Here is a 19,976-nt window from a genome sequence, read left to right as displayed (position 1 = left end):
ATTTATTTATTTATTTATTTATTTATTTATTTATTTATTTATGTATGTTTGAGAGAGGGAGAGAGAGAATGCATGTGTGCATGAGCCAGGAGAGGGGCAGAGTGGAAGGGAGAAGGAGAAAGAATCTGAAGCAGACTCTGATCTGAGTACAGAGCCCGATGGGGGGCTTGATCTCACAACCCTGAGATCATGACCTGAGCTGAAATCAAGAGGACCCTCAACAGATTGAGCCACACAGGCGCCCCAAATATATACAGTTTCTCTATGTCAGTGATATTTCAACAAAGCTGTTAGAGAGAGGGGTGGTGAAGAGAGAACAAATCTCAGCATGCCAGATTTTCCCTTCCTTCACTGATATACAGAATAAAAGTATTTTGAAAGAACATTAAAAATATGTCCCCAGGGTCATGGAGTAAAATCAAAGTCTTGATCCGTGTCTGCATTAGAGGCCCCCAAATTCTCAGGGTGACCACATAATTGGTTGTCCAAACTGGATCCCGTTTAAGAATGAAAGGAGATACTAAAGCCAATTAGTAGATGTTAGCTAGCAATCACCTCAACCTAACTGTCCCAGCCCAAAGGGACTTACAATCATCCTTCAAACCTCAGGCCATGGGCTCAGCAGATCTATAACAAATTTCACCAAAGGATAAGTGATAGAAATGAGGGCCAAGAAAGTATGTATGAATTTGTTCATGATTATCTACTACCCTTTCTTGGGAAGGCCTATCTTTCATCTGTGATGACATTCTTCCCACTTTTTTGTGTGTGTTAAAATGTTCTTTTCAAAATAAATTAATTGATTATGGCGTGAATGGTAGGAATTTGTTGTTTCTGTTCATCTGTTTGTTTCCTTGTTGCTTTTCAAGAACTTAATAGACACAATGAAAGATGGTAAGCCTACGTCAGTCAGTCCACCTCATTACAAAAAAATTTCCTGGCCACTGAAATCACCAAATATGGAGCCATTTATCTGGACCTCTCTACCTGAGCAAGGAGAAGATACCCCAGCGTGTTGCCCATTGGCTGCCTTACACCCACACCCTTCTGGGAACCACCCATTCCTCTAGTCACACTGCATCATTTCCTACCTATTGTCTGTTGCTAGTGTTTAACTTGGATCCCCTCCCCACAGACCATTAGAGAGGGTCATTCCCTGAGTCCCACAAGAGCAGAGCACCCCTTCCCCCATCAGCCCAGCTCCAGCCCACCCCCACTCCAAGCAGTGGCAGCTCCTCCATCATCACAGATACTGGAATGTGTCTTAGAACCATCTGGCATGCATCACTATGCAAACGATGTCCTCACTGAGGGAGCCCATGGCCAGATTGCTATCTCAAGACCCCATGTTGGGCTGTTGTTATTTTTAAAGACAGCTCATTCGGCCACTGCAGGGAACTAATTTCTTTTCAACAAGGCCTGCAGCCCTGCCTCTGCAGCAGCACCCATCCAGAAGTTAGGGAAGCCAGACAGAGATGGAGGAGGTGGGGGTGGGGAAGTATGATTAGCACAATTTCTAGGATCAAAGTCTTTTATGACCTGAAAGATCTCAGGCTGTTAGATTATAAATTGGGGTTTAATTAGAGCCTTGTCAATCAACTTTTATCCCTGCCTTGGTTTGGGGCAAATGGTTCTTACTTTGTCAACTCATTAATTAAGTCTTTGGAGAACACAGCTCAGGTTTTTATGTCAAGCAGAGAAGCAGATGTGGGTAGTTGTCCACTCTTAGGCAACATTTTTTTCTTCTTTTGGAGAGTGGAGATGGATTTCAGTTGTTTTAGTAAAATAACCAGATATGTAGAGGTTTAAAAGTCTTGAAGCAAAGATTAAAACATAACTTATTCTAGAGGTCCAAGAGCCTGAGGTTTATATTAACCACCTGACTCTGAGTTCTATTCTGTACTGATATACTTGGGCAAGCTCTTCAGCTTCCATGAGCTTCTCTGTGATAACAGGGTGACAGCATCAACTCATGGTATTGTCCTTCTTGTTATTCTTTCATTCAACTACAATTTGCTGGTTACCTACCATGTTATAGGCGCTGGGCTAGGTTCTGGGAATCTCACTGCCAATAAAACAAAAGCCCTTGTGGAGTTTACACTCTGGGCCGGAAAGGGCCAAGGAAACACACATCAACAAACAAATCTATTATGTGGGGGGCCTGGGTGGCTGGGTGGTAGAGCGTCTGCCTTTGGCTCAGGTCATGATACTGGAGTCCTGGGATCAAGTCCTGCATTGGGGTCCCTGCAGGGAGCCTGCTTCTCCCTCTGCCTATGTCTCTGCCTCTCTCTGTCTTTCATGAATCAGTAAATAAAAGTTAAAAAAAAAAAAGTCTATGATGCAATGCCCAGGAGAGGTAAGTGTCATGAAGAAAAATTGAATAGAGTGTAAGGAAAAAAAATAAGAGGTAGGTGCTAATGATGTTGAGGATTTAGCACAGTGCCTGGCACATAATAATGGTCAAATAAAATTAGTGATGATGATGGTGGTGGTGATGATGGTGGTGATGTCAGTGGTGATGATGGTAGTTCCTGAAACTCCCTGGCACACCAGATCCCTTCCTTCATTTATTTTTCTCATTGGAAACAACCTTTCAATGATCCTAATTGGGGTGTATGGATGCCATAACTGTGCCCACTTTTTCTTTTCTCAAGTTCAACTCTTTCCCTTAGATTTGGCTAAAGGTTTTGGAATAAGCATTCAACTAGACCTTTATTTCAAAGCAACAAACATGAGCAGCCCAAGAAAGCATCCAAACTGTAAAAGAAAGGGGTTCCTTGTGTTTTGCTACTTGGCAGCGAGCTCATCTTAAATCAGAACAAGACTGATTCTGCGTAGATAGGAACTCTTGGAACTAGCTCTCCTTGCTGCCCCGAGCTGCATATGGCTGAGTGCCCCTCAGCCACACCTGTGCCTTTTATTAAATTCTGGGAAGAAAACCCTTGGACCAAGCTGTTCCATTACTAATTTAGCACTGCAAAGCAAAACAGCAATGAGGAATGAACTTCCCTTGGCCCTCTAGGCCTTAGGATAAGTGACCAGCCCTTGGCAAAATAAAAACAATGGTCATTTCCCCACGACCTAGGGACAGTGCAGAACAACCCCATTCCAATGGCATTCCAGGCTGCCTCCCAAATGTGAGGCCCTCATGTTCATCTAGTTTTGGATAAAATCCATGCATTTGCCATCAAGGCTGGAACCAGGCTAAGTTGGAGAATGAATCTTTTTCTAATTTCTCTTCCCGTCTTCATGAACAAAGGCAGGCAGGCAGATAAAAGGAGGCGAAAAGTCACACTTGGGGAACCCATGCTATTTCTCCTCGTCCTGATACATTAAGAGTGAAAGCGTTTTTGCTATCTTAAGGGCCATTCAAACTAATATTCTACTACCAGGAAGGATAAAAATAAAGTTCTGTTACTTGGGGATTTTTCCCTACAGTGAAAACATTTCTAACTTAAGAAAAGAAGGAATTCATGGATTGTTCTGTGATAGCCCATGGGTTTGAGGGGAGTTTTAGAATGAGGTCCCAGAGTGGTGGGGAACCGGGAGAGCCTGAGGGCCCAGCGGGTGGCCTGTCCTCAGATGCTGCTGTCAGAGTGAGTGAACGCCAACTGTTTCTAGCCTGGGCATCAATCAACACTGATTTGAAATCCAGGGAGAGCAGAGCCCGTCAGGTTGGCCCCACGAGAGTGAATGACACATCCCCTCACTGGCCTGGGAGATGTATGAGTCTGCTCATGCTGCCATAACAAAATGCCACAGAATATCACAGACAGTTATTTTCTCACAGTTCTGAAGGCCTCAAATGCAATATCTAGGTGTTGGCTGGGTACCTCCTGGCGAGAGGTTGAAGTTGTGGACACTAACTTCATCAGAATGGGCCCCACCTTTATGACCTCATTTACCTTGATCACCTACTTTAAGACTCCTCTCAAAATGACCACCACATGATAGGTCGAAGCTTCAACATAGGAATCTATGGGAAAGGGGTGGGTAACATTTCAGTACTGGCAGAACTGGGGAGGGGAACTGGCACTTTGAGTGATAAGAAATTTGGAGGGTGGAGGTGGACACTGGGTAAACACAACGGTGTCAGCCAGGGGGAATCAGCTGACTTCACCTGGCACAGACAGCAGGATAAATGTGACCTGGTGCCACCTGCTGAGATTCATCCTGGGGGCAGAATGTCCTACACATGACGGCCATGCAAATGGGAGCTGCAGAGCCGAGGGGTGGACGTGTAGAGAGGAGGGCTCACTGTGCTGGCAGGGGGCATGACGAGGGCTCAGAGTGGGGCCATCAGGCTGAGCATGAACGACATCTCTGAGTCTGGTCAGCCCCCCTGGATCTTCAGGGCATGCCATTTGCCTGCTGTTGTGGGCATGTACCCTAAGTAGGTGTGACCAGGACATAGCATCCCCATTGTAGGTGAGCTCACAGCCTTGCTTTTGCAAATGCCAGCTTTCCCAGTACCCAGGCCTCCCCTACCCTGCTGCTCCAGCTAGAAACACCTTTCTTTACTTAATACTTATGGATCCCACTTTCCATTCTAGAGTGTGATGCCAAGAAAGGCAGCCTGTGGAGATGCCACTCACAAGCTGGGTGACTCTGGGTGAGTGGCCTCTCAGAGGGACCCTTTTATCACTTCCACGTTGAGGACAGCATGGTGCATCCTTCCTGACCCACTGGCCCAGAATGGGATCACAGCTGATCATGAAGGAGAGCCTCTGCTTCCAAGAGCTCTTGACTATAACTCATTCATTTACTCATGTGTTTAATATTACTTTCCTCTCAGGACCTTGGACATTAGTCATTTGCTAATGTACTGTCATTCCAACATGTCATGGGTCTCATGCATCTACAGGATTATTTTAAAAGGTGACACAATCATATTTTTCAAGGCTCTTTGGAGATACCAGGTGAGAGGACTGGTTTAATTCACTGCATTTTAACCAGGGTGACCCATGTTTCAGTGAAGTGAGAAGTTTGTAATGTTTACTATCTTATATCAATTATAGGAATGTACTTTTTATGATAGAAAATTTGGAAAATACAGAACAAATATGGAGAAAATAAGAATCACCAGTAAGGTCACTGCTAAGGAGTGATCACTGATATATATATTTTTTTAATATTTTTTTTAGATTTTATTTATTTATGCATGAGACACACACATACACACACACACACACACAGAGGCAGAGACACAGGCAGAGGGAGAAGCAGGCTCCATGCAGGGAGCCCGAAGTGGGACCCTGATCCCAGGTCTCCAGGATCACACCTTGGGCTGAAGGCAGCGCTAAACCGCTGAGCCACCCGGGCTGCCCTCACTGATATATTTTTAAATTACACGGGAGCCTCATCTTCTGCACACACACAGGAGCACACATTCCCAGAATGGCAGACCACACACTGCTCACAGCCACAGGGAGGGAGGTTGTGTCTTCAGGTTCTGCACAAGGTCAGGGAAATTCAAATCAACGGCTCATTATTCCTAACTTATGATCAAATCTCTTCATTTTGGATGCTGGCATTACTCCTAACCTTACCTTCTTCTTACAACTGTGGTGATACATCGCCCACAGCCTTGCACGAACTTTGTGTGCGTCTCAGATTGTTTCTGGGTTCAGCTGCTAGAAGCAGAATTACTGGATCTAGGAGTGAGGGATTTAAGTCTCTGGGTCCAGATCACCCCCAGCAAGTCCTGGGAATTAGTGCTCTGGGTGGGAGGGCTCCACTTGCCCTGAGCCTTGCCATCTCTGAGTGTGGCTGCTGCAGATCCCCCGGGGTTCCTGGCTCCAGCCCGTGCTGGCCCACCGTGAGCCCAGGGACCTCCTGCTCCATCCTTTCTGCCCGCACCCTCGTCGGCCAGAACCCCCCTCGCATGGCACCTTCAAAGCTATAGGAGTGATGCTGGGGTGCGCTAGGACAACAGGGGTCACGGATATTAGATGCTGGTGAGCCAGCCAGTCTTCCACGTAGAGTATCATGAACCTTTCAGTGAGGACAGCCAGAAAGTGGCAGAGCTGGAATTCAAGCCCGGGTGGTCTGGCCTGGAGCCTGGATTCCAACCATGTGTTCCAGATCGCAGTCCAGGGCCTAGCACTGGGCGCCCAGCAAAGAGCGACACAGGAGAAATATAGGAGCCAAGGAAGAAAACAAATACTGAGCTGCAGATGAAATAACCTCACAGCGTGACCATGGAGAAAAATCTAGAAGGAAAGGGTGCAGAGTTGAAGGACAGGCGGGGCCCTGGGACGGCTGTGAGACCCTCGCTGTGGGCAGTGTCACTGGCTGCAGGGCTGGGAGCCCATGGCAGCAGGCGAGAGCGGTGGCAGGGAAGGCAGCGGGGAGACAAAGGCCACACAGTGCAGGTGAGAGAGGGTGCAGGTTTGGTCCAGGGTGGTAGGCACCCAGGCGGGAGCCGATGCCTGGTCCCCGACCGGGCTGGGCTGGGAGGGCCAGAGCAGCCCTGGAGGTGGCCAGCGCCGTACTGGCCCGCGGGACTTGGCAAGAATGCAAGGAGAGCAGACATTGGGGCTGGGAATCCAGAGTTCAGGCTTCAACGGAGGAATCTCCAAATCCAAGAATCCGAAGGAGTAAATCCGACAGCGCAGATAGAGTGCAGAGCGTGGTGCCTGGCACCTAGGAAATACTCAGAAATATGAACCATTTGGCAGGTTCTGGAATACCTTGTGGTGGGCGGGGCTCCGCACCACGCAGCCTGCGCAGCGCTATCTTTTTATCATTGGCGGCCTCCTTGCATTTATCTCCCGGTGAAAGGTCCAGGAAATATGAGCTGTGGCTCGATGAGGACCATCCCAGGCAGTCAGGAAAGATCAATGCCTTGTTTGAAGGGTGAGCTCCCGGGGTTCACACCGCCTGTGCACTCTGAAACCTGATCATTACCGTGTCTTTATGAAGATAGAATCCTTGACAGGTGATTATTTTTGCTGTCCCACTTCATATCAAACATGCCAAAGATTAGTCACTTGTTAAGGGCCGGCTGCTGACAGAGGAGGGTGGAAGGGGCAGGCCGGGATTCCCACTGCTTTCTCCGGGAGCTGATTATGCTGAGCACTGACTTCCTCACCCCAGAGCCTGGGCCACAGACAGTGGGGTGCGGGGGGCCTGGGGCTCTCCGGAATGCCCCAAAAAGACTCTGCAGTGGTCTCTGGCCTTCACAGGCTCCTACTGACCATTCAGGTCTCAGCTGAAATGTTCCTTCTTCCAGGAAGCCTCCCTGCCTGGGCCAGATGAGGCTCCCCGTCAAGCACTCTCAGGCAGTATCTGCTCCTTTTCTTCCAACACTCTTGATTCTTGCACCGATTTTATTAACCATCTGTTTTAACTTGTTCAGCACTCGTCTCCCACATGACGAAAGCTTCCTGGAGGAAGGTCTGTGTCTCCTGGTTTCACTAAACCCATCCTGGAGGCTTACACATGGTAGGGATCGGCTGTTAACACGGTCTGCACAGAACGGAATGGGAAAAGTGGGATTTGTGAGCAAATACCAGTACAGTCACCACTCTGGGCCTTTTTGACGTAAGAGATTAAAAACAAAACAAAACAAAACCCTAGATGACAGGCGTTCACTAATAACCTAAAACCACTGGTTCCAGTCTGTGGGCTACAGATGTTAGAATGAGGAAGAGACAAAATTATTTTAAGGGGTCTGTGAATTCAAGGGGTCTGTGAATTCATTTGCTTTATTTAAATTGTTTTATTATGAAAATTTCTATAGTAAGCAGGCAAATAGTATGATGAGGCCCTGTATACCTGCCAACCACGTCCCATAGTATACGACTTCACCATGTGCCCCAGGCTTCATGTCACTTCTTCCCTATATACTTAAATATGCACCTCTAAAAAATACAGATGTTTTCTTATAATAATAACAAAAGCATCTTTACAGAAGATACTGTCTAACCCATGGGAATTGGATGATTATTATTATTTTTAAAGATTTTATTTATTTATTCATGAGAGACAGAGAGAGAGAGGCAGAGACAGAGCAAGGAGAAGCAGGCTCCCTGTGGGGAGCCTGATGCAGGACTCGATCCCAGGGCCCTGGGATCATGTCCTGAGCTGAAGGCAGACGTTCAACCACTGAGCTACCCGGGTGCCTTGGATTATTATTATTTGAAGCGCGTGTTATTGCAATGGTGGTTTTTCTATATTAAAAGTGCTACAAATTCACAAAGGGCTTTTTTTTTGACAGAGGTATACTTCCATAATTCACAGATATTACAAGTACAATGGCTATCCTGGCAGGGGGGTCTGTGACATTTTATGACATCGTTCATGAAAACGACAAAAAACTGGTCTAAAACCTCATCTCCCTCCTGGTATGCTCTGGGTGGAAATTGCAAAGAGAAGCCATCAGAGAGGCTTGGGTTTCTTTTTCTCTTACTACCTCCCTCACCCCCACCATAGAGCCGTCCCAGGAGAGAAACTGGAGCCAGACGGGAGGAGACAGGAAGGTGGCGGTGGCTGTTCAGGGGGAGAACAGTCCAGAATTGACTTTGGTTTTCAGACTGGAAAGTTGGATTTCGATTCCAGCACGTGGGATCTCTAACAGATAACTGAGTTCTCGCCTGTCTGTTGCTTGCTAACTGGGCCACGCTGCTGGACTCACTTCCTCCAGGCTCCCATTCAGTCATTAGCAAAATGAGGATAGCAATTCCAGCCTCCCACCCGCTGTCCTCGGGGTTAAAGACCCAACTGAGATTGCCATGCACATTTTGAAGGCGTGCCAATGCCCTACCCCGATCGGGCCTTTGTGAAGGGTCCCTTGGTCATCCAGTGCCTTGGGGCCTTGGTGAGCATCCTCCCCCATCCCACTCAACCAGTGTCTCAGTGGCAGCAGCCCCACCACAGGCTGGAGCATCTGACCCACCACCAGAAGCCCAATCCATCTAAACGACTGCAGCAGCCAACTCTTCTCCTCCCCCACAAAGACCAAATGGCCTTGGGAGGATTGGAGCCAAACCCTGCCCCCAGCACACAGCCCAGAGCCCAAAAACTGCTAACCCCCCATGGCAGCTGCCTGGTCCCAGGGCAACCTTTTCTACCCCGGCTTCTCTCTCATTTGAGAACCACCCGAGGAGGTTTCAGAAAGGACCTGCACCCGGGCCCCATCCTGGTGATGCTGGGGTAGGATCTCTGGCACTGGGGGCTGGGCATTGGGACCTGTTGGAGGCTCCCCATGTTATGCCAGTGCATAGCTAGGGGTGAGGGCTAGTCAGCTAATCAATCACGCAGAGCAACAAACTTGACTGTTCAAATCAGGGAGAAATGAGTCAACTAAATCTGTCATTTGATCAAGTCATGTTCTGACTAAAAAAATAATACAAAGTTTATCCAGAGGGATTGACCCACAAAGGTCAAACCAACCACCACTGGCCTCCAACTGTCAATGGAAGAGATTCCAGGGGGTGACTCACCATGAGAACCCGGCTGGCTCTCGTGCACATGGAGCTTCACCCGGCCCGCCACGGCTGCTCTGCAACCACGCACACGTCCATCAACGGGCAGCGGAGGAGCTTCATTCAGGAGCGCACTGCAGAGTGGCCAACTCAGACGACAGAGCTCCATGATTGCCTCAGACGGCTCTTGAAGCATCGTGCGAAACCAGTAGAGCAATTTGTAGAATGAAAGTACAATAGGAAACCATTTATATGCAGCCTAAGAATATGCAGAACAACCTTCATACTGTGTTCTGGATGAATCCACATGTGGCCAAATAGAAATACATGCACAGGAATGATAGACGTCAACATCGAGGGAGTGGTCAAGTCTAGACAAGAAAGACAGGGCGATGGGACCATGGAGAGGTACATGGAAGATCTCCAATGCATCAGTAACATTTTCTTTCACAAAAATAATGTCCAAACACACAGGGAAATGTTAGTGTTGGTTAAGTCTGGGGGGCACAGATATGGTGATTGGTTACTTTATTCTCTGTACTCATCTGTATGCTCCAAGTGTTTCAGATTTTTAAAAGACCAGACATTCCTTGTTTCCTGAGCTGGACTTTAGAGTATAGATCTTTCCGGTTGTAGATCTAAATGAGGATTTTACACATCTCTGTTGAATGTCAACCCTCTGGGTCCTTCATTCCAACTTAGTACAATTAATTTAGTTCATAAACATTTATAATGACACCTGCTAAATGCCAGGTCCTAAGTTGCGGGTTTTTAGAGGTGCTTTGGACATAACTGTCTACTATCATTTGAATTATTACTTCCTCACGCATCTCATGAGAACGGTTTCTGAGCTTTGTGACTTCTACAGTTTAATGAAATGGTTTGTCTTCAGCCAAGTAGATATATAAAAATAATGAGTAGGTCTGCTACACAACAGCATGCATATGGTTACCACCACTGTGTTGTGCATTTAAGAATGGATAAAATGGTAGATTTTATGGTGTGTGGTTTTTTAAAAAAAAAATTTATTTCTTTATTTGAAAGAGAGCAGGAGCAGAGGGAGAGGGAGAAGCAGACTCTCCACTGAATAAGGAGCCCGATATGGGACTTGATCCCAGGACCCTGGAATCATGACCTGAGCTGAAGGCAGATGCTTAACCAACTGAGCCACCCAGGTACCCCCTAGGGTAGTTGTTTTATTTTATCTATTTATTTTTTGCAGTAAAAAAGAATAGTGAGTAGGACAGGGCTAAGTGCAGAGCTCTGTGGCCAGCTACTAGAGACTTCTCTCCATGTTAACTTTGCCACCCTATTTGAATATGTGCACACGTGTGCACTTGTATATGTCTGTATGCACAACATTTTACATTCAGAAATGTAGCCCGAGTTCTAGATGGTCAGTTGAGGAAAAAAAAATCTTGAAGCATCTTGAAATATTTTTAATGTGTTTGGTGAGTTAGTAGAAGGGAAAAAAAATAAGCGTGGTTGAGCACAGATTTTCCCATGTCTGTTGTGAAGTGTCCTGTGTGACAGTGTCATGGAGAAGAGGAAAGCCTGGGACAGCCTTCCTCAGGGGGTGGAGGGAGGGTGGCCACGAGGTTTTCCCTCCTTGCTTTTCACCTGGTCACCTGGCCAAAGGTGCTCATGTGCCCTGCTGACAAGGAGACCTTCCACTACAGCAGGTGCCTCCTTCGTTACCTCCCCACCCCTCCTTCTTCCGGGATTTTATACTTTTACACTCATCTCTTCCTGTTTGACTTTCTTTGCTGTGCTGCTCTATCAATATTTAGTTTCTAAATATTTAGTTTCTAAATTGCTGTCCTTGTCCTGTTTAGCCAGAACACTTCATTCCAACAAGTCACATGTAAATTCATTCATTCAGCACAGAGGTTTTCAGCCCTGCTGTGAATACAGTCACCTGGGAAACCTCTATAACATACCCCAGCCCCAGGGCAGACCACTCAAATTAGAATCTCCAAGGCAGGGTCCTGGACTGGATATTTGTCAACAGCTTCCCGGATGAGATTACTATGCAGTCAAGGCTGAGAAATGTGGATTTCATAGATATCAACTGAATCCCTCTGTGCACCAAGATGGGACTGTCAAGGGGGGTGACAAGGAGGCCTTCCTGGAAGAGGTGGCAGGCTGCATTTCCCAGAGCACAGCAGCAGCACCCATCCCACAGGCTCCTCGGGGAAGGGACATCCATGTTGCTCATCATGTGCTCGCGTCTACCTCTCTCCACCTGGAAAGTGGGCAGGCCCTGCGACTGCTTTGGCTGATAGACTGATGGAGATGGGATGCTGCCTTTCCCTGTCCTTACCTGGGCTCTGCTTCCTCGAGGCGGCTTCTGTCTACACATTTCCTGCAGCCACTGGTTTTATTGGACCCACCATTTTTGATTTTGATAAGTGGGTTTTTTTCATTTTCACTTAGGTCACTGTAGTTTTAAAAAGTGTCTCTTGAGACTTCTTGGATCACAGGTGATTTAGAAAAGGAGTATGTCTAGGAGGACCCGCTGGGGCACTCTTGCTCAGAACCCAGCAGCCATGAGGAGGGGAGCTAGGGACCTGCTGGCAACCAAGCTGAACAGCCCCTGCTCAGGCCTGTGACTGAGCCCCTGGGACAGCCTGCACTCAGGTGTGTGTCCCCTGCACCCTACGCTATGCCCCAGGAGAGCCTAGTGTTCGCCATGCATGCCTGCAGAGGCTGGTGGACCCAGCTGTTTGCCTCGCAGGTTTGGGCTCAGAGACAGGCCGGGGTCAACTTTGTTCTAGAAGGTGCTGGGACATTGCTTTTCAAGGTTGTTTCTCCTACTTACCCTTGCAGATTTCATTTATGATTCGGTGAACGTCCAGTGACGACAGTCTCCCTTCTCAGTAGCCACACTGTGAGTTGTCTCCCAGCCAGGCCCCCGATGTGGTGGCACGTTAGACCCTCACCAGCATCATTTATCGGCCTCTGGCCACATCCATGGTGACTGCTGGGTGTTCTCAGAGAAGCTCTGCAGTAATGTGAAATGCAGACGCACTTGACTCAGGACGTGGGGGCCATGCATGCTGCAAAGCTGCCCTCTGCACCCACGCCACCTCTGTTCCCATGCTCCAGAGCAGGGGCCAGGTCTTCCTGGTTGATCCCCTCTCTGCTCTGAATGGAAGGATGGATCTGAAGTGCTCTTATGACTCAGGTCTGGCCCCTCAGGGTATCATCATCCAGGCCAGAGTGATTGGTTCATGGCACGTGGTCCAACGTGGCCGATCAGCGCCACAGACTCCGGTCCAGGACTTGTGCAGAGCTTGACATTGTTCGGAGATAGCCTTGCTCCTTCTGGGGAGAGCTGGAAAAAGAGTGAGACCAAACAAAGCTAAGCAGAGATGAAGAGAGCCGGAGCCTGCAGGACACAGTGTGCCGCCGCTGGATGGAAGCACAGCTGTGGCAGGACCAGCCGAGGCTTTCTCCTTCCACACGTGGTCGTTTTGCCTTAAACCGGGCTCAGGTTTGGTTTCTACCACTTGCAACTAGAAGACTCTCAGGGACCCACATGTAGGCAGTGCTCACTGGTCACAGGGTGATTCCTCTCAGGGTCACTGTGCATCCTCGTTTTCCTGGGGTGGTCCCCGTGCCACCGTGGTTCTGGTGTAATTATTAGCAGTGCCCCCTTTACCTCCTGGCTGGATGATAAACCATATGGCTGCTCTTCCAGTTACCTGTCACTGTGTAACAAACCACCTCAAAACTTAATGGCTGAGCCCAGCCACTGTCTTATTTGCACACAATTCTACAGGCCAGGCTGGGTTCAGGTGGTTATTTGTTGTGGCAGCTGGCAGGTTGCCCTGGATCGGCGTGCTGGGATGGCTGTACCTCCCTCTGTCCATGTGGCCCCTCTGTATGGCCTCTCCAGCAAGTGGTGGGACCTCTTAAGTGCCAACTCCGGGTTCCTAGCAGTATGAAGGATAGGTTGCCAGAGTCTCTTAAAGGACAGGCCTGTGATGACCACAGCCTTCCTTCCACTTTTATTTAGCTGAAATGGCCCGGGTTCAAGGAGAGGGGACAGACAGGGCTGTGGGTCTCTGCAGTTGTGGCTCTGGGTGAGACTCCCAGTGCACCATCAAGGTGACCCAACCACCTGCTGTCTGGAGCCCAAACATGAGCCTCGGTCGCCCCGTGCCAGAGCCATGAGCTCAGTGAGTGGGGAGGGCATGCTACTTCCCACCTTTCATGGCTCTGGCCTCAACACAATGAATTCAGAGACCCCTTCCTGAAAGTGCCAGCCCTAGGAACATCCTCATCAACTGCAGGCTGGTTAGAAATGAGACTCCCAGGCCCAGTGAACCAGAATCACATCATCACAAGACCCTCGGGGGGACACTGATACACCACCAGGCATGAGAAACTCTGACCACACTAGATTTCACGCTATCTTGGAGGACTCACAGCCAGATTTTCCAAGAAACCACAGGGTCCAGGCAAAAGCCACGCCACTGTGCAAACCACATAAGATGTACCCGGATATCAGGCCCAATTTTTTGCCCCCAGATCTGCCCCAGATGTGAGGCTTCTGCTCTCATCCACGGAGCAGAGGGGCAGCTCAGTCTAGAATAACTCTGGTCCAGCGCGCCCTGACCTGCGCTTCCATCCTCCCTTCTGTAAAGACAGACACAGGGTGGCTCTGCTGCCCTCCAGGCCCTTCCAACCCGAAGACTCTGGGAATCCAGGAAATCCCAATTTAGATACATGACCTTGGAAGCTGGCAACAGAGAGAGTGGGATCCGGAAGGCCCTGCCATTGTGAGCACGAAGTCTAGACGCCGACAGGGAGCCACCAAGGCAGGAAAAAGTGAAAGTCCCCTTTTCTCAGCAGTGGCCTTCCAGGAAGTAATAACCAGGCAGGGCTCGGCAAAGCCCGCCAGGGCCGCGGTCCGGCTACCGCGGGGCACGTCCAGCGCGCGGGTATTGTCCTCTGGTGGCGGTGCGCGTCCAAATACTCACACACCCAACCTAGTGCTTCCTCCCCGATAACGGCAGCAGCAGGAGCCGCCCCCGTGTCATCCTGCACAAACAGGTGATGTTTATTTACTGCGTGTAAAAGAGCCATCTGACCAGCCGATGCCAGCTGAGAGCAATGGGGTCTGATAAAGGCGGCTTATCACAAAGGATTAGCCAGTGTTATTTTCTCTTTGTTTGTTTGAAGTTCTGTGTTTGGACAATTCGCAGCGAGTCCCAGCGCGGTCGGGGCCAAGTTTAACAATAGCCACCGAGACCGCGGGGCTTGCTCGGGGAAGATGGGGCCGCGTGGGCAGGGCCGGCGCTGCATCAAGGGAGGTCCGCTGCCGGTGGTCGGGCTGGGCTTTGACACCGGGGGACAAAGTGCGGATTCATGAGCCGCTTTGGCTCCGCACACACAGCCAGGTGAAGCGAAACCTCGCTGTGCACGGGTCTGGAGCTTCCCAGGCTTGGCCGCACGTCGGACCGGGCACCTTGGCAGCTCCTGGCTGCCCCCCGGGGCAGTGCAAGCCCTGGCTCCGAGCACCTGGGGATCCCTGGGTGAGATGCAGACTCCGACTCAGTACGTGCCAGGTGGAGCCTCGGGTTCTGCATTCCTGACACCCTTCATGACCACATCTTGAGCAGCAAGGCCAGATGGCTGCTGCCCTGATGCCTCCAGGACCAGCCCCCCCAGTATGTAATGAAGCTACCAGATGGGGAGAGGGGTTCTCTCCTGTGGGAGACGTGATGGCCAAGTCGCTGCTGATGGGGGAGAGACAAGCCGAGCTCAGAGCCAGGGATGAGAGTGCAGCCGTGAGTGACAGGACAGGTTGGAAGGCTGGGATGGGTGGGCAATCACCTAATATGGGCCCGGGAGTAAGATCTCGTGGGTTAAGATTCTTTGAAAAGCATCTCTATTGAGACAGAATTCACAAACAATAACATCCACCTGCTTCAAGTGTCCAATTAGCACACACGTCCCAGAGTGCTGTGGCCTCCGCCACCAGGGAGAGCTAGGGCTGCCCACTCCCGCGGGTGCCACTGCAGACCTCCTGCCTCCTGGGAGGCCAGTGCTGCGGCGGGAGAGCTTGGGCGCGCAGGCCCCGGAGGAGGAGAGGCAGGGCAGCTGGCCATGCAAGGGGGAGGCGGGGAAGGCGGACGAGGCTGAGCATCTTTGATTCTGAAGCCCTCCAGGAAGCCCCCAGGCCAGATGACCCTCACTTCCTCTGGTGCTCTTATCGTCCACACCCTGTAGCCTCTGGACCAGCTGGAGGCCCCCCCAGGCAGAGCCTGGTCTCACTCCTGTAGCCCACACCTGGCCCCCAGAGCACAGGGGGTGCAGTGAGAACCCACATGCCGAGAGCTTGCTCTGAGGCTCCACTCTGCCGTAGTCTGGATGGAGATGGGCAGGGTGTGGCCCTGGACCTATCCTCCGTGATTTTACTTTATTTTATTTATTTATTTTTTAAATTTTTATTTATTTATTTATTTATTCATGAGAGACACAGAAAGAGAGAGAGAGAGATTGACATAGACAGAGGGAGAAGCAGGCTCCATGCAGGGAGCCCGATGCGGGACTTGATCCTGGGACCACAGGATCACGCCCTGGAGCCAAAGGCAGATGCTCAACTGCTGAGCCACCCAGGTGTCCTTCCTGTGTGATTTTAGTAGAAAGAGCACGGAGTCACCACCCAGACATTTTCGCGTCAAGCTCACGGTTGGCACCTTGGGGTCCTCATCTGTCAAATGGAGAGGAAACACCTCCCAGGCCTGTGGCCATCCCAGGGGTCCTATGGCCGGCAACACTGAGCACTGGGTTTCCTCCTGGGTACAGTTGGAACCAAAGTCTGGAACATTCCAGTGGAATGTTAAGAAATGGAGGTTTTCTTGGAGTTGGAGATGTCTTCAGGAATGAGCCTCCATCACTGCTGACCATTTAGGCAAACACTTTCCCGAGACATTACGAAGGGGGCTTGGGGGAGCCTGACCATCATCACCATGAGCTTCTGGGACGGACCATTCCTTGGGCAAATGGCAAATTCTTACCAAGCACTGACTGTAAGCTCATGTGTGGAGCCGATTTTGGTAGGAAGTTGACCTGGAGAATGACGGGTGCCATTGAAGAAGTTAGGGGACCCCAAGAACAAACTGGTCCACAACAACCAAGACCAGAGATTACGCACCTCACCCACTCCATTCAGTGTTTGAATGCTGCCAATGCTGCCGCTGCTTCCTGCCCACTGTTTTCACTGGGGATTTTGTTTCGGGTGTCCACGTGCCCAACTAAAATCTCGTCTTGTTAGTGGATGTGACTGGGTGGACTTTTGGAGGGTATTTTAATACAGAGACATGGTTGCTCTTCTTTTGCTCCTCACCTTTTGTCCTTTTGAATGCCTGCAATTACAGAAGCCATGCAGGTACATGACAATGACCGTCACTCACAAAGGTGGTGGAGCAGGAAGACACAAGCACCCCTGCACCAGGGCAGCATTCTGAGGCTGGTGCAATGGCCCTGAGGTACCTACCTGCAGATATTTGTGTGCAAGACACACCAACAGACGAGCACACTAGAACTCGGATTGGCACTCTTACCGGAAAGCTATTGCCCACTCAGGCACACTCCTGCCCCAGGTCACAAAGTAGCGATGGCAGAGATAAAGCCAGGTAAATTTGGCAAGATTACATGAAAGTGCCCTCCCTATTCACTATTCCAGACAGATGGCAAACGGTAGTGACATCAAGCTTCCTCGGCCTCAGCATTCGTGACCTGGGGGCCTATGGGACCACCCCGTGCAGGATCCTGGGCTACATCCCGGCCTCCACCCATGAGATGAGATGCTGGTAGCAGCCTCCCCCCATTGTCACAACCAAACATGTCCCCAGACACGTGCCCTGGGGGAGACACATGGGCCCCTTGGTGTGGTCCACTGTAGGAACCTGGGGGTCAACTCAGTGATATGGAGCCTTTATGGGATTTGAAACTGGGGAGGACCAGGGCGTACCTAGCGTTTTCCCAGCATCTCTTGCTGCCAGGTGAGAAGGCAGTGGAGGAGGAGGTTAAGAATGGGGCTGGAGAGTCAGGGAGGAGATGACAGCAACAGTCCAGGGGGACACAGCAGAGCTTGGCCAGGTGTGGCTTGCAGGTGATGAGAAGTGAGGTGCTCCAGATGGAGTCTGAGGGTGGGGCTGACAGGGCTGCTGACGCAGTGGGAAGAGTGGAGGTGGTATTTTCTGAGACAAGATAGACTGGGGGTGGGAGCAGGTGAATGGGAGAAACCAGAGGTACACAGATGATGGTACTGATGGGTGCTGACAGGCTTTCCCACTGGCCGGTGTATGCTCTGAACCTTCCGGAATGAGACTTCTGCTTCTGACCCATTCCTTTGCTTCAGAAGACCCATTCACATGCACAGGGGCAGCAGTGTAGGGAAGGCAACTGCTCACTGGCCATGGGGTTTGTCTGCAAAATCCCCAAACATTTTCCCAAATGAGGTTGAAATTCATTTTTTTCAGATCCCTGTGGCCTTTCAACAAATGCGCTCGGGCAAAGCAGTCACCAGCACTCGTGGACAGTCTGGCCATGGCGCCTCCAAGGCACGAAATGAACAGACTAACCAATGTGCTCCTGGAGGTCTGCCATCGCATGGGAACCTGGTTCTAGATGAGTGACAGTCACAAACAGCCCTGCCAGAACTCATGGGACAGCGCCCTGCAAGCTCTCCCTCCACCCAGCCATGGCAATGGCGAAAGCCACCACCCCACTGCCCACACAGTCCCCGGAGCAGGACGGAACACCTCGTCCGCTTGCAAGTTGACACATCTGGAAAGTGGCCAAAGCACCCAGTGGAGATAGCAGCTCCCTTATCTGCACCACCTGGTTCTCACGAGTAAATCCTTCACACCAAAATGACATGAATAGAAAGTTTAAAGGGACAGAGCCTCGACTTGGTGTTGCACTGAGTTCCATGTAAGCCATCACAGATGGCCCCAGAAAAGTGCTCTTTGGTGATTAAGAGGAATGGGCAAAGCAGAGGAAGGTTTGTCCTGAGAGCTTTCTCAGGGCTGTTAGAGGCAGCCCCACAAAGCCGGCTCACGTGCAACTGGGGAGATGCCCCGCCCCAGTGCCCGTTCTGCTCTGGGTCACCAGCCCAGCAAAGCGGACGCAGACATCGAGCTGGCTGGCGGAAACCAGAGACAGATCCCCTTTCAAAACCCACGTACATCAGAGAAAAGGAAAGCAGATCGTGGACAAAGTTTGCATCCCTCCACCTGACATGCCAGTTGCCTTCGGGTCACTCAGCCGGCAGGACAGGCTAGGGCTGCTGCCATGATGAGACTTGGTGACATAGACGACAAAGGCTGGTGTCTCTTCCAGGCGGTGTAATCCCCCAGGGGCTGACTGTGAACCCACTGCCCTTGTTATCAGCCTCCACCACCCAGGAAGAAGGAGCCACAGTAACGCTCACTACGGACTTTAAAGCTTACAGTCGGAAGATACGCTACACCTGCCCCCATCTAACTGACCTCTCCCTGGGGACACAGAGAGCTACAGACCTGCATGCGCCTGGAAGCTGGGACCCCCTCCCCAGACTCACTGGCCTTTCCTTTGGCTCCCAGATGCACAGAGGCCGGAGGCTGTTGCCACGGCCACAGTATTACTGTTTTATAATTCAAGTCATGATCATAATAACACATATTTAGCAGGTGGTTATCAGGTGTACAATTCCTGGCCGTGTGTGTGCCACGAATCCATTCTTTCACTCACTTAGTAGTTTTACTTTTTTTTTTTTTTTAAAGATTTTATTTATTTATTCATGAGAGACAAAGAGAGGTAGAGACACAGGCAGATGGAGAATCAGGGTCCCTGCGGGGATCCCGATGCGGGACTCTATCCCAGGACCCCAGGATCATTCCCTGAGCTGAAGCGTCCCATCACTCAGTAACTTTATATTGAGTACCTACTATGTGCTGAATGTCACGCTTTAGTCTTTGGAATGACCCTATAAGACAGTATCTAAGTCAACAGTTGATGCAGACAACACCGCCCATCTTAGAAGCTATGCAGAAGGGAGTATATTTTAGAACTCTCCTGTACTCTGGGAGGGCCAGAATCCGGCCTGGAGGCCCCGCAACCAGCCTGATGTGCAGCTCAGCTCTGAGGCCTCCGGGAGATGGTACCTCAGCTCAGAGGCCAGCGCTGGGCGGTAGGGACAGAAAGTGTGATGCTACTGCCCCCATAGCCAGACCTTCCACTAGTGCCCTGGCCTGGCCCCCCTCCTACGCTGCTTGCTTGCTTCCTTCCTTCACACGCTCAGGCTCCACAAGGGGCGGTTGGGAGACGTGTATCCCGGGAGCAGGACACAAAGTGAGGTGCTGCTTGAATGTTGCTGGTTAAGCTGCAAGCACGGCAGACGCTCAGTATGGGCAGTGTGTTCTGTGCACGACACACGGAGACTCCAGGAGGTCCAAAACAAACCAGCACGGCCGCCCAGGCTCTCCAGCTGCAAGGCGGCACATCTGGGCCAGACCAGGTCTACCCCCCCACCTCCACCAGCCCGGCACC

General features: G+C 50.5%; 2 long non-coding RNA genes across 7 annotated transcripts in view; one reads left to right on the top strand and one right to left on the bottom strand.

Moving 5' to 3' along the window:
- Positions 1-14,511, bottom strand: part of LOC111096006 — a 32,742-nt gene extending 18,231 nt beyond the window's left edge. The window contains exons 1-3 of one of the 4 annotated variants that reach the window (XR_005359943.1): positions 12,250-14,478; positions 9,447-9,799; positions 5,276-7,470 (exon numbers count right to left, since the gene is read on the bottom strand). This is a non-coding gene — a long non-coding RNA (uncharacterized LOC111096006). Of the gene's footprint in view, positions 1-5,275; positions 7,471-9,446; positions 9,800-12,249 lie in introns of those variants that run through there. The other 3 variants (XR_005359944.1, XR_005359945.1, XR_005359946.1) reach the window with 3 other exon arrangements.
- LOC111096005 overlaps positions 1-19,098 on the top strand; it is a 29,314-nt gene extending 10,216 nt beyond the window's left edge. Inside the window, exons 5-6 of one of the 3 annotated variants that reach the window (XR_005359942.1) lie at positions 4,554-4,612; positions 17,927-19,098. This is a non-coding gene — a long non-coding RNA (uncharacterized LOC111096005). Of the gene's footprint in view, positions 1-4,553; positions 5,098-17,926 lie in introns of those variants that run through there. The other 2 variants (XR_005359941.1, XR_005359940.1) reach the window with 2 other exon arrangements.
- Positions 19,099-19,976: the final 878 nt, after the last annotated feature.

This window comes from Canis lupus, chromosome 5 (assembly GCF_011100685.1).
Source record: "Canis lupus familiaris isolate Mischka breed German Shepherd chromosome 5, alternate assembly UU_Cfam_GSD_1.0, whole genome shotgun sequence".
Taxonomy (NCBI): Eukaryota; Metazoa; Chordata; class Mammalia; order Carnivora; family Canidae; genus Canis; species Canis lupus.
The sequence above is the reverse complement of the archived record's forward strand: the minus strand, read 5'-3'. Positions and strand labels throughout refer to the sequence as shown.